Genomic DNA, 12,943 nt, shown 5'->3' with positions numbered 1-12,943 from the left:
AGTTGAGTTAATGCTCTACTGTCACATTCTTAATTAAAATGTTTCATAACTTCTTAACAAGGGACCCCATATATTTCTTTTGCACTGGGCTCTACTAAATATGTAGCCAGTTCTGCCTGTGAGAGTAGAAACCTCCTCAGAAACTATTTCTATTCAGTATAGCACATCAAATTTTGAGGGGGCAAAGTTTTTTTGTTTTGTCTTTTTTTTTTTTTTTTTTTTTTTTACATATAACATGTTGAGATGCACTGCTTGAGAATCAGTGGAAGTTTGAAAGGCAGTGAAAGTTTGCAGTACTGGCTGGGCATGGTGACTCACACCTGTAATTTCAGTACTTTGGGAGACCAAGGCAGGCGGATCACTTGAGTCCAAGAATTGGAGACCAGCCTGGGCAAAATGGCAAAACTCTGTCTCTACAAAAAATGCAAAAATTAGCTGGGGCATGGTGGTGCGTGCCTTTAGTTTCAGCTACTCGGGAGGCTTGAGGATGGCCTGAACCTGGGGAGGCCGAGGCTGCAGTGAGCCATGATTGTGCCACTGCCCTCCAACCTGGGAAACAGAGTGAGACCCTGTCTCAAAAAAAAAAAAAAAAAAAAGTTAAGTACAACAATGAACACTTTTTAAAATATATATTTTTTAAAAGCTTGCAGTACTGTTTGCTAAGAGGTAGTATAGCACAGTGTTTAAGAGCATAGGTCCTGGAGGCATACTGCTTTGTTTCAAATATTGACTTCACTACTCACTAGCTTTCAGTTTTTGTGTTTGTAAAACAGGGATAATGAGAGTTACCAATCTTATGAATTGTTATGTATATAGCAGAAGTACATATGCTACATAGTATGAGGTACTAGTATATACGTATGCTGTATAATATGAGGTACATATTAGTTGCTAAATAATTGTTGGCTATTATAGAAATTTATAACGAATGAGAGAAGACTTTCTCTAAAATGATAATGGTAATTCAGTGCCATTGATGTTAGAATACTTGCTGCCCAGAAATATCCATTTTAAAGGTCCTTATAAAAGCCAACATGATAAAAAGATTAGTGAATTCTAATCCTGGCTTTGCCTTTTACTAGTTTGTGTGCTCTTTGAAAAAAAATCACATAACCTGATTTCCTTGTTTGGAAAAGGGGAATAATAATTCCTACCCATCAAACTCATAATGTTCATAGTATCAAATTATATAATGTTTGAAAATGCAATGGGCTTGAAATTGAAGAGCAGTTCATGTAAACCAGGCAAACTAATCAGGAAATTCAAGAGGAAAAAGAAAAAGGTGGGAAATATAATATAAATATTAATTAAATCCAATGCTAGTAATAACTTCTGCTGGGTCCGGTGGCTCACACCTATAATCCCAGCACTTTGGGAGGCCAAAGCAGGAGGGTCACTTGAGCTCAGGAATTCAAAACCAACCTGGGCAACATAGCAAGACCTCCTCCACTAAAAATCAAAAAAATTGGCTGGGAGTGGTGGAACACACCTGTAGTCCCAGCTACTCAGGTGGCTGAGGTGGGAGGATCACTTGAGCCCAGGATGTCAAGACTGTAATGAATTATGATGGCATCACTTTACTCCAGCCTGGGTGGCAGAGTGGGATCCTGTCTAAAAAAAATTAATAATAACTTCTACTAACATTTTTTCAGCATTCACTCTATAATAACACAGTGTATGCAGTGATTCTTTTAATATTCACAATAATTTAATGCAGTGGATATTATTAATATCACTAATTTTCAGTTGAAGAAATCAAGGCCTAATAAAGATTAAATAAATGATCCACAAATACACAGCTAATACATGATTTGGCTGTATAATTTGAAGCCTTATCTGTTTGACTCCTGAATCCAAACTCTTCTCCATTATTCTCCTGAGTCACTCATGGTAAAGATGAAAATATTAGATTGAAACATAAAATTATTGATATTGGAACATTTTTACCTTATATATGGCAATTTTATATAGTTTAGTAAAATAAATTTAAAACTAACACTAAATTTAATTATTAGTTATAAAACTTATTGATTATCAAATTTAATAATTTAAATCTTCCAACTTCCAAAAAGAATAGAGCATTTTAGATAAAAATCAAACATGTTAAAAATAAATAGTTAAAGTATTTATAGAAAGATTCTCCTAGCAACGTCTCTGGGAATGTTTACAAGCCACATTTAACAGCCCAAAAAATCTGTGTGGAAAACAAAACTGGTTTAAGGGTCATGCTAATCTTCAAGGGTCACAAGCAGAGAAAGAAGAGGGCAATTAATCTAATTCGAGGACTTTCTTCTAAACCCGTAAGGAGAAATAATAATAATAACAACCCCCAGAAGTTGAAACAAATCAAGATTATTGGGGAGGATATTTTGGTGTTTCTGGATAGATATAAGCAAGATTACATGGTTACTTCCTTTTTCAATGAATGGTTTCATGTAGCAAAATAATAAAGGACAAACAGCAAAAGGAAAAACACAGCAGAAGGTATTTGTGCATGTCTCAAAATTCTTCCGGCTTCTAGAAATCAATAAATTATATTAACCAAATTTACTTTACCACGGAAAATGGTCTATTCAAAATAGGCACTCAAGCAATCTACTTCCTTTTCCTATGAAAATCCTTGTCATTTAAGAGCTACATTATTAATGGAAATTTTTGCATTACTGACTTTTTTCTGATTATACAGTTAAGAAAAATATGTGTCATATCTATTGGTACTGGGCATAACTCAAAGGAATTGTTCTGCTAAATTAAAACACATTATTTGTTAAAAGCATCTGACTACAGCTAAAATATTCTAAGTTCCTTGAAGTACTAACAATTAACCTAGAAACACAGCAAATTCACCTTTTATCTTTCAGTTTATATGCAAATTCCACAGCTAATTCATTTTTGATAATATGTGCTGAACCTTAATCACAGGTGTTTCTCTATACAAATAATGTTGTTTTGTTTCCTTGAATAGAAATAGCGGTATATGAAATTCAGGCATTTGTGTACAATTAGAGACAGATTTCATTTCCTCTTTCTCTCTCTTTATCTTTTTATTTTTATTTACTTATTTATTTATTTTTGAGACAGGGTCTTGTTCTGTCACCCAGGCTGGAGTGCAGTAGCGCGACCATGACTCACTGCAGCCCTGATCTCCTGGGCTCAAGCGATCCTCCTGCCCTCAGCCTCCTGAGTAACTGGCACTACATGTGCACACCACCACGCCTGGTTAATTTATTTTTTTAGGTTTTTTGTAGAGAAAGGGTTAGCGAGGCTCATCTCGAACTCCTGAGCTCAGGCAATCCTTCCACCTCAGCCTCCCACTGGATAGCACTTTGCTATCCAGGCATGAGGCATCACACCAGGCCAGATTTCATTCTTAACTGTTGCTGATCAAGGCATCTTTTTTATTTAAAGAAAAGAGTTTGCCTAAAATATTAAAGTAATTTATTAATTTGCTAATTGATTACTCGACTACTCAGTCTCTTCCAGTCACATTTACTGTATTTTGTACAAATTTGCTTGATTCCTGGAATATTTTACATTATTTATAGAAACAAAAAAGCAGCTAGTTTATTGTCTTGATGTACTTTTTCAATTGGCTACTAATTAACCACTCTTCATTTTACTTGCTTGAATATATTATTTGCCCTTGAAATAAGAACAAGAAGTCAGTCTGATTGAATCTCATTGAGCATCCTAGTAATTGAATTGAGAGGTTTTCAAAATTCTCTGGAGTACAAGAGTATGTGTTCATTAAGTGAGCTAAGTGGTTTGTGACTGTGTTATGAATTGAAGAAAATTACCTGCCCCTGTTAATAACACACTCAGTGACATGATTCCTTTGTATTAGTATCTTTATCGCTATGATATAATCATTAATATACTGACTACATTTAAACTTATATTTTATGCTGATTTGTTAACTGTAAAGCTGATAAAATTTGGCTTTACCATTAGGTCAGTATTGTAATAAAGCAAATAAAGAGTTTTCAGAATGTAGCAGTCTGACAATTATAAGCAATGTAAAGTGTTAAGGAAATACCTCATTCTCTGCTTTAAAAAATATCTCCCCATCCTATATTTATTATTTATGTGTCCATATGTTGTATTTTTTCACTTTCATCTAACTTTAAATCCTAACATAATTTGTACTACTTGAAAGAATTATTGCCAGTCAAAATGCCATGTGTGGACTGTCAGATCTAGAAAAATGCTTCTAAGTCATTCACTCTAGATCCCTCATCATCAGAACAAGGACATCAGCCTCAGAGTGGTTAGAGGGGATACGGCTGGGAAGGCTGACTCTGGGAAAAATGAAGAATATCTTGTGCACAATGGAAATGCGAGGACTCACCCTAGGTGAAGAGAGAGTGGCAGAGAACCCTCCCTGAGAGCTGTATGTATACACTGTTTCCTGATGTTAAAGGAGAAAATCACTCTTACCCATCCCCAGGCTAGGACCTAACAATGTCTATTCTAAAAAACATGAAAAAAAAAAAAGAAGGAAAGAAAAACAATAGCAAGCTTGAGAGAGAGAATACAGCAGTTTGACCTTCCACCATGCACCCTTCTTGGGGAAAGGGATATAACAAGCCTTGTCCCTGCCAAAGGACCTCGAAACACAGAAACTTTTGCCCAAAGACCGTTTACTTTAAACAAAAGTCTGTGTTTGTTCACTGTGACGGCAGTAAAATGCAACAGCTGCATCAATTTGTTTTGCCACTGAAAAAGCCTGTCATCCTCAAACTTGAAGCATACTTTTTGAGTGAAAATGGCCCTTCCCTTTATTCTACTATTTCCCCCCTTTTCACTCAACATTTTTTGAAGATGTGTACGTTTATCTGTCAGGAACTGGTGAAATACTAATTTATAGTAGAGATTAGAATACAGGGAAAATAAAACAAAACTGTTTCCAATAGCACTAGATTCTGGAATGTTAAATACCAAGCATTATGAGAGGAGGAAGAGAAGCAGTGATTAGAAAAGCACTTCACACACTAATATCCAGAATCTACAAGGAACTTAAACAAATTTACAAGAATTAAACAACCCCTCAAAAAGTGGGTGAAGGATATGAACAGGGACTTCTCAAAAGAAGACATTTATGCAGCCAACAAATATGAAAAAAATCTCATCGTCACTGATCATTAGAGAAATGCAAATCAAAACCACAATGAGATACCATCTCATGCCAGTTAGAATGGCAATCATTAAAAGTCAGAAAACAACAGATGCTGGAGAGGATGTGGAGAAATAGGAACGCTTTTACACTGTTGGTGGGAGTGTAAATTAGTTCAACCATTGTGGGAGACAGTGTGGCGATTCCTTAAGGATCTAGAACCAGAAAAACCATTTGATCCAGCAATCTCATTATTGGGTATATACCCAAAGGATTATAAATCATTCTACTATAAAGATACATGCACACATATGTTTATTGCATCACTATTCAGAATAGCAAAGACTTGGAACCAACCCAAATGTGCATCAATTTTAGACTGAATAAAGAAAATGTGGCACATATACACCATGGAATACTACACAGCCATAAAAAAGGATGAGTTCATGTCCTTTGCAGGGACATGGATGAAGCTGGAAACCATCATTCTCAGCAAACTAACACAGGAACAGAAAACCAAACACCATATGTTCTCATAAGTGGGAGTTGAACAATGAGAACACATGGACACAGGGAGGGGAACATCACACACTGGGGCCTGTTGTGGGGTGGGGGGCAAGGGGAGGGATAGCATTAGGAGAAATACCTAATGTAGATGACAGGTTGATGTGTGCAGCAGACCGCCATGGAACATGTATACCTATGTAACAAACCTGCATGTTCTGCACATGTACCCCAGAACTTAAAGTATAATTTTAAAAAAGCCCTTCAGAAAGCAATATCTGATATTTCTCTTCTAATTTCTCTTCCATAGCTTTAACTCAGACATTAATATTTCATTATCTGTCTCACATCCTACCTTCTTTTCAATAATCAATTAAGAAAAACACATATTGATCACCTGCTGTGTTCAAGGCAACATGTGAAATAAAAGGATAAATAGGCAGGCATAAAACCTGACCTCAAAAAACTTACAACCTTTTTATACTCAAAACTTTTAACAATTCTCAACAAGGTCTCATACCACAAGAAACATCTCCTTTTTCTTTCCATAATTCCTGGCTGACAGTCTCCCCTTTTTATTGATTTGCTAAATCAAATAAAATGTAATATGACAGCTTGAAAATTCATGTCATTATCTAAGCCTTGATTTTCTCATATATGAAGCAAATTTGTTTTAAAACCCTATAAAACAGCACCATTCTCTCCTCAGACCCTACTTTTTACAAAGACTTGGTTGTTAAACATTTATCAGTACACCACTCCATAAATCCTTGCATTTGTCATTATTACTGCCTATGGGAAATATATATATAAGACAAACACATCCAATGTGCGTGCACACACACACACACACACACACACACACACACACACACACACTCAAAGACTACTTTTCCAACAAGTGCACATTTTAAAACTACTCTTTGGCAGAAACTGTACTAGTATTAGGGGACACGAACATGACTTAAGGAAGTACCCTGCCTTATCTGCAAAGGAGTATCTAGTTGAAAAAAAAATAACAAAACAATATTGTGAAAATTTTCACTCATCTTTGCCTCATTTTTTCCTGTGAGTCGTGAAACAAATATTTCTTGAGAACGACTGGTAATTAAACAAGTATTTGCAGAAATGATTGCTGAAACATTCTTTAGTTCCTTTGGTGAGTTCACTCAAGTTCTCTCCCTGAAGTAAATTAGAAACAATAATAGTGATATTAAGCCCTATAGCATATGTTCTAAAAGTATCTAGAAGTCCTCTTTTTCTCACAGGTATGCACTCGTGAGCAAGGAATAAGTAATGTCTCCCATTTGGATAGAGGATTCAGGTGGATCTGTGCAATTATGGCTGTGGACATTAGAAGGAGTCATGTTAAAGGTTTGGGAATCTTTAAAGAGAACCCTGCCTCCTCTTCTCTATAGTATCTCAACGTAGCACACTCCTCAATCTTCTTAATGGCTTTCCTTTTAAGCCAAAGGAAATCATATTATTTAATCCTTCAGCTCATTAAATTCAAAGACAACCCTTTCCCTCATCCCAGGCTGCAATGAGTTTTTAAATTTCTTAATGCAGACAGACTTAAACTGCCTATCTAGGCCTAAAGGGAGAAAAAGCTATATTAAATAAGTGTTGAGTATTGATTTATTTTATTCCTTGTTTCCTTCGCACATTTATAAGCTAAATATAGATTAATAAAATATCTGCCAAATAAGAAAACATGATTCATGATTGGGATCACTAAGTTTAAAGTGATAATTTTGTTTCAGTGCCTTATTGTTGCCTTTTAGGAACTAAGTAATAAATGACTTGAAATTGTGTTGCCTATTTGAATCATGAAATTTAAGAGTATTGTTTATGTCATGACATAAATGACTGCTGCACCATCCTTGGAAGGAAAATTATGTACATTCAGATTCGCACCTGCCTTAGTTTAGTTTAAAGTTACATATTGCTGTTAGATGTAATCATAATATCAAATACAATATTATCTTAATAGTGTTTAATGTACTGACTATCATTTATATGGCTGTGTTCTTAAATGTCTGCCAGTTTAATGTGTTTCATTTCAAACTGTGAAAGTATTGTGAGGAAAAAGAAATGAAATGTAAAATGAGCTGGCCTGATAACTCTGGCCACAAATGCCTTATAAGTGCTATACAGGGCTGACTCAAACTAGAAAAGGGATGTTGCATTGTTGTGCTTACAGCTGTACCCATGTAAGAAAGAAAAATCCTTCTTTGTCCCTGTATGTCCAGGCAAAATCTTAGGGAGTAAATGATGGTGGCCTTATCCGGTGTTTTATTTTGAAAAATTGGTGGTCTTTATCTTGAAGCACTAAATTAAGCCCATGTTTAATTCCAAGTGTTTCCTGAACTAGAGAAATTCCACTATTCTATGTCATATTGCAGGCATTCTTTCATTCATAAAGGGGATAAATGCTTTGATTTTTTCTGCCCTGTCACCAGGGTGGCTCAGGCCAGTAATGTAATGACGAATGGTAAGAATATGGGTCACATACCCAGCTAACCTCTCAATGCCCTTTCCTTACAAAAATTGTATTAGGCCATATTTAGTTATAAAACAGGATGTTATCAGACCTACAATAAATCAGCAATATATTTCAAAATAGCTGATTAACCTTTATCTAAAACAACGTCTACATGTCTATGCATAGAGGCCATTACACAGTTCTCATGTACCAGAGGTCAGGCCTTATGTGGTGGAGTCCCATGGGCATAATGTTTTTCAAGTCTGGATTAGAGTTAATTATACTAAATAGAATGAACTTAATTATTAATATGATGTTTCTTTTTGGATCTGCAGACTTCCTCTGAGATTTAAAAATCTCTGAGATATAATATTACAGGCTAAAAATTGCAACTCTTGTTAATGACCAAGATAAAGATCCATCGTTACTGGTAGAATAGCCTTTTGAGTTTTTCTTAATAATAGCATTCACATAGTAATATTATCAATCAATAATTGAAATTTTGCATAAAAGTTTCAAAGATCTTTTATTCACTTGCATTTTCATGTTCTTTCTTTTTCCTTTAACAAAGTTTATCTTCCTGTACTTCACAGTTGCTATGTCTTCATGTCCTGTGAGAGGCTGTTCTCTAACTTCTTATATCTTTAAATTCCCAAGCTCACACCCTGTGATATTCTCCTTTCAAGGCCATGAAGTCTGGGACTCCTGTTACTCTCACAAATCTGAGTTCCAAGTAAGGCAAGTGATGGAATGGCTTGCCTAATTACGCAAACCAAAGATGTATATTGTAGACTATGTGTATTTGATTGGTAAAGTTCTTGTTGTTGTTGTTGTTGTTGTTGTTGAGATGGAGTCTCGCTCTGTCGCCCAGACTGGAGTGCAATGGTGCAATCTTGGCTCACTGCAACCTCCCCCTCCCAGGTTCAAGCCATTCTCCTGCCTCAGCTTTGCTAGTAGGTGGGATTACAGGCATGTGCCACCATGCCAGACTAATATATATAGTATTATTAGTAGAGACGGGGTTTAACCATGTTGGCCAGGATGGTCTTGGTCTCCTGACCTTGTGATCCGCCTGCTTCAGCCTCCCAAAGTGCTGGGATTACAGGCGTGAGCCACCGTGCTGGGCCCAGCAAAGTTCTTAAAAGTGAGTGTTATTTACAAAACATACTAACATTTCTCTAGTAAATTATAGCATACTACATACCACCTCCAGTAAATTGGGAAATAGAAAGGTACTGCCTTTTGTGTGCATTTGATAACTAATGAAAAAATTAATGATACATTGAATTATCCTTGTTATGGCTAAGCACTATGCCAGTTGTCATGAGGGAAAGATAGATGAGTCAAACAAGTCTCTGCCTTAAAAATTTCCTTAATAATGTACCTGAAACTCTCAGTTTCCACCCACAGAGGAATTGAACTGAGGGTGTAAATGTAGTTAGACTTTTAATAGAAGACTCTCACCTTTTCTCAAAGACTAATTGACATGGTAATACTAAATATGGGACTTAGAATAATGTAAAATCATTCTGTGACTCTTGGTTTCCAAGAACATTATAGTTTATATCTTTGATGTGCTTTTTTAATTAAACTTTGTATAGCATTATATTGTAACTGTTTTCAGAAGCAAAGTGTCTGTTTAGTGATGCAATTTCTTGGGTTTCTGGTAGGGGGATTAGACTGAGTGACATATAATTTTCTAATCTGTTGGCTGGTCATGGTGGCTCACACCTATAATCCCAGCACTTTGGGAGGCCGAGGCAGGTGGATCACTTGAAGTCAGGAGTTTGAAACCAGCCTGGTCAACATGATCAAAGCCTGTCCTTACTAAAAATACAAAAATTAGTCAGGTGGTGTATGCCCGTAGTCCCAGTTACTCAGGACACTGAGGTGGGAGGATCTCTTGAGCCTGGGAGTCAGAGGTGGCAGTGAGCCAAGACTGCACCACTAAACTCCAGCCTGGGTGACAGAGTGAGACCCTGTCTAAAAAAAAATAAAAAATTCTAATCTGTGAAATAAACATGGTCCTTCATGTCAGGCCTACGCTGATATGAGGAGCATACATATCTAAGTATAAAGTTCATAATTGTGATATGAACTTCTCTGCAATATCATCATCCCAAAGTTCATAATTGTGATGTGAACTTCTCTGCAATATCATCATCCCAAGCTTGCTAAAATTGGTCATCTGTGATTTTTGTTGACCATATGTAGTAATAACTGTATTAGAGTGTGTTGGGATTATAGAAAATAAGAAATACCAACTAAATAGATAGATTCACCCACAGTATTATAGTCAGGACATCTCTATTCACAAAAGAGGCTTATCGTATGAATGAAAACATAAATGTAAGTACATTTAGACTTCATTGAAAAGCTAGAATTTTAAAAGCTGGCAATTAATGAATGGAAACTAGTGTCTATCTATCTAGTCTGCCTGTCTGTATATTCCCCCGCCCCATCTATCTATCATTCGTCTGTCATCACAATATTTACTTCATTATTCTTTCTCTAGTGGCTTTCTTAGCTTACCCATTTCTGCAGGGCTTCAAATGGTTCTCTTAGCCAATAGGACTGCATGTTCCTTCAGCACTTCTTAGCTTAAATGACTTAATTCCCAGTTTTTGAATGAGTGGTCTAATTGTTCAAGCTTACATTTCCCAGCTAGTTCTGTGGCTCTGACTAAGTTGTAGGCAGGGCATAGAGTAGTATGGTATATGAATGTAGTTTTCCTTAGAAAGGGATATGGATGAAGTAGGTAGTTAAAAGTATACCTTATAAACAGGCACCTTAATCACAATATGCCTAAAGCTAGAATCATCTTTCTCTTCTCCACACCGTTCCTCAGCTCACATGCACACCATACTTGTCCTCTTTGTTTCCCTTATGTTGATGAATGGCATCATCATTTATCTGGTTTTCTAATCTAAGAGGATAGCAGACATTATTGATTTCTCTTCCCTATCTCCCCTGCACATTCAATCAGTTCTTAAATTGTTATGATTCCTTCATTTTATGACTTAAGTGCCGTTCACTTTATTTACAATATTTTAATTTCTGAAAATAAGTTCAAATTTAATAGAGTATCCATGTTTTATAGATAGGGAAACAGAGACTTAGTATGCTTAAGTAACTTACTCAAAGTGACCGAGACAGTAAAAGATAGAACTGGGTTTTTGTTCTAGGCCCTCTGCTTCCAGAAATATCACTACCATAGTTTCTGCCTAGCCTAACAGGAAATTGGAATATTTGTAACCAGGAGATTCAGGACATCTGGACTTGCTGTAGTTATTTTAATCCTAATGCTAACTCTTTAATGGGCAAGTTACTGATTAATTTTACCTTACTTAACTTCAAGGGAGCCAGCTGGACAATGATAAATGAACACCTACTCCACTCTATGTCTGTGTTATTTCCTGCCTCCATTCCTTTTTCCAGACAGGATTTCTTACCATCGCTGACACCCAGAATGTCTGGCTCTCTTCATTGTTTGGTCTCTATACTTTGAGGGCTGTTGAAAGGAGAATTCAAATACATCTAACCTTTTTAAAAAGTAAACGTATGAGTACTGCTACCTAGAAATAAAACATAGAGAAAGAGGCACAACTGATTAATCATTCCCATATTTAAAAATATTTTATAGGTAGGGGCAGGTCAGTGTATTTTTTTTCTTTTACAATTTTAGTTTTATACTGTTAACTCGATTTTTTCCTATCCCTCTTGGGTCTTATTTCAAATTGGATTAATCATTGCAATCTCTTTCTCCATATCAAGAGAAGAAAAGTCTTTTTTTCTCTATAAATATTTGTTCATGATAATTGTGTGGCCCAAGTCTTCATGCATATGTTTGGATACAGAGCGTGTGGGTGGGGAAGTAAGGAAGATGTTAGCTAGAGTAGAGCTCCTGTTAGCTCAACTTGAGCAACAAGTGCATAATTCATGCATATTTGTTCTTATGACATTGATGGCCCAAGATATAATTTATTTGATGTTGATTCTTGGCCAGACTCATAGAGAAATCTATTAACTGTTTTAAAATGTCCCACTTTTCTGATTCATTTTGCAGCAATATATTTACACACACAGATGGAATTGCACATACAAATTATTTTCCATTCAACATTACAGAACCTTGATTTATGAACTCTGTTATTTATTTTCTAGAGGAAATGTGTTAATAATTGTCTTATTGGCTACTATTTTGTACTGTGCTCTTAACCTTTCCTCATCTTAACTAATTCAAAGCTTAGCCTTCTCTTAGCACTTTTTAATAGGGCAAATAACACATTCTGCTGTATGAATATAGTAAGTTTAATTTTGTCATTGTTAAAGTTCTAGAGCACCTCTCATATTATGGGCACATAGAGCCCAATAAATGTTACTTGAATTAAATGGAAATGCTATTAAACTGAATCTTAGGTTTACTTTTCTGTTTCATATTTTTAAAAGCATTTTTCTTTGTTCTGTAAGTTTCAGAATTAAACTCTTGGATACATTAATTAGAAGTTCCAAAGGACATATGATAAACTTCAGCAAATCATATTGATTTAAAGCATTGAGTATTTTTATTTATTTTACAAAAATAAAAACTTTGACCAATGTTTTTATATCAACTGCAACATAACATTCCAAACAACTTTTATGTTAAACTCTCAACTCTACAGTCAAAAAATGATATATTTAAACTCTTTATTAAATATACTATTTAATTCCTTAAATAATAAATTTGTTTCTGTTGTTGCTGCTTTTCTATTGGCTGAATATAAGAAATAACATAGGTTAGAAATAACATTTTAAAATTCACTCTTCAAAGTACAGCAATTTATGAGAGACTGGGCTCT

The 12,943-nt window shown here is 35.4% G+C and overlaps 1 long non-coding RNA gene across 2 annotated transcripts in view; it reads left to right on the top strand.

The window, feature by feature from the left end:
- The window catches only part of LOC134758108 (uncharacterized), a 189,739-nt gene that overhangs the window by 57,033 nt on the left and 119,763 nt on the right, over window positions 1–12,943 (top strand). The window lies entirely within an intron of this gene.

This window comes from Gorilla gorilla, chromosome 2, assembly GCF_029281585.2.
Source record: "Gorilla gorilla gorilla isolate KB3781 chromosome 2, NHGRI_mGorGor1-v2.1_pri, whole genome shotgun sequence".
Classification (NCBI taxonomy): Eukaryota; Metazoa; Chordata; class Mammalia; order Primates; family Hominidae; genus Gorilla; species Gorilla gorilla.
Note: the sequence above shows the minus strand (reverse complement) of the source record. Positions and strands in the feature narration are given on the sequence as shown.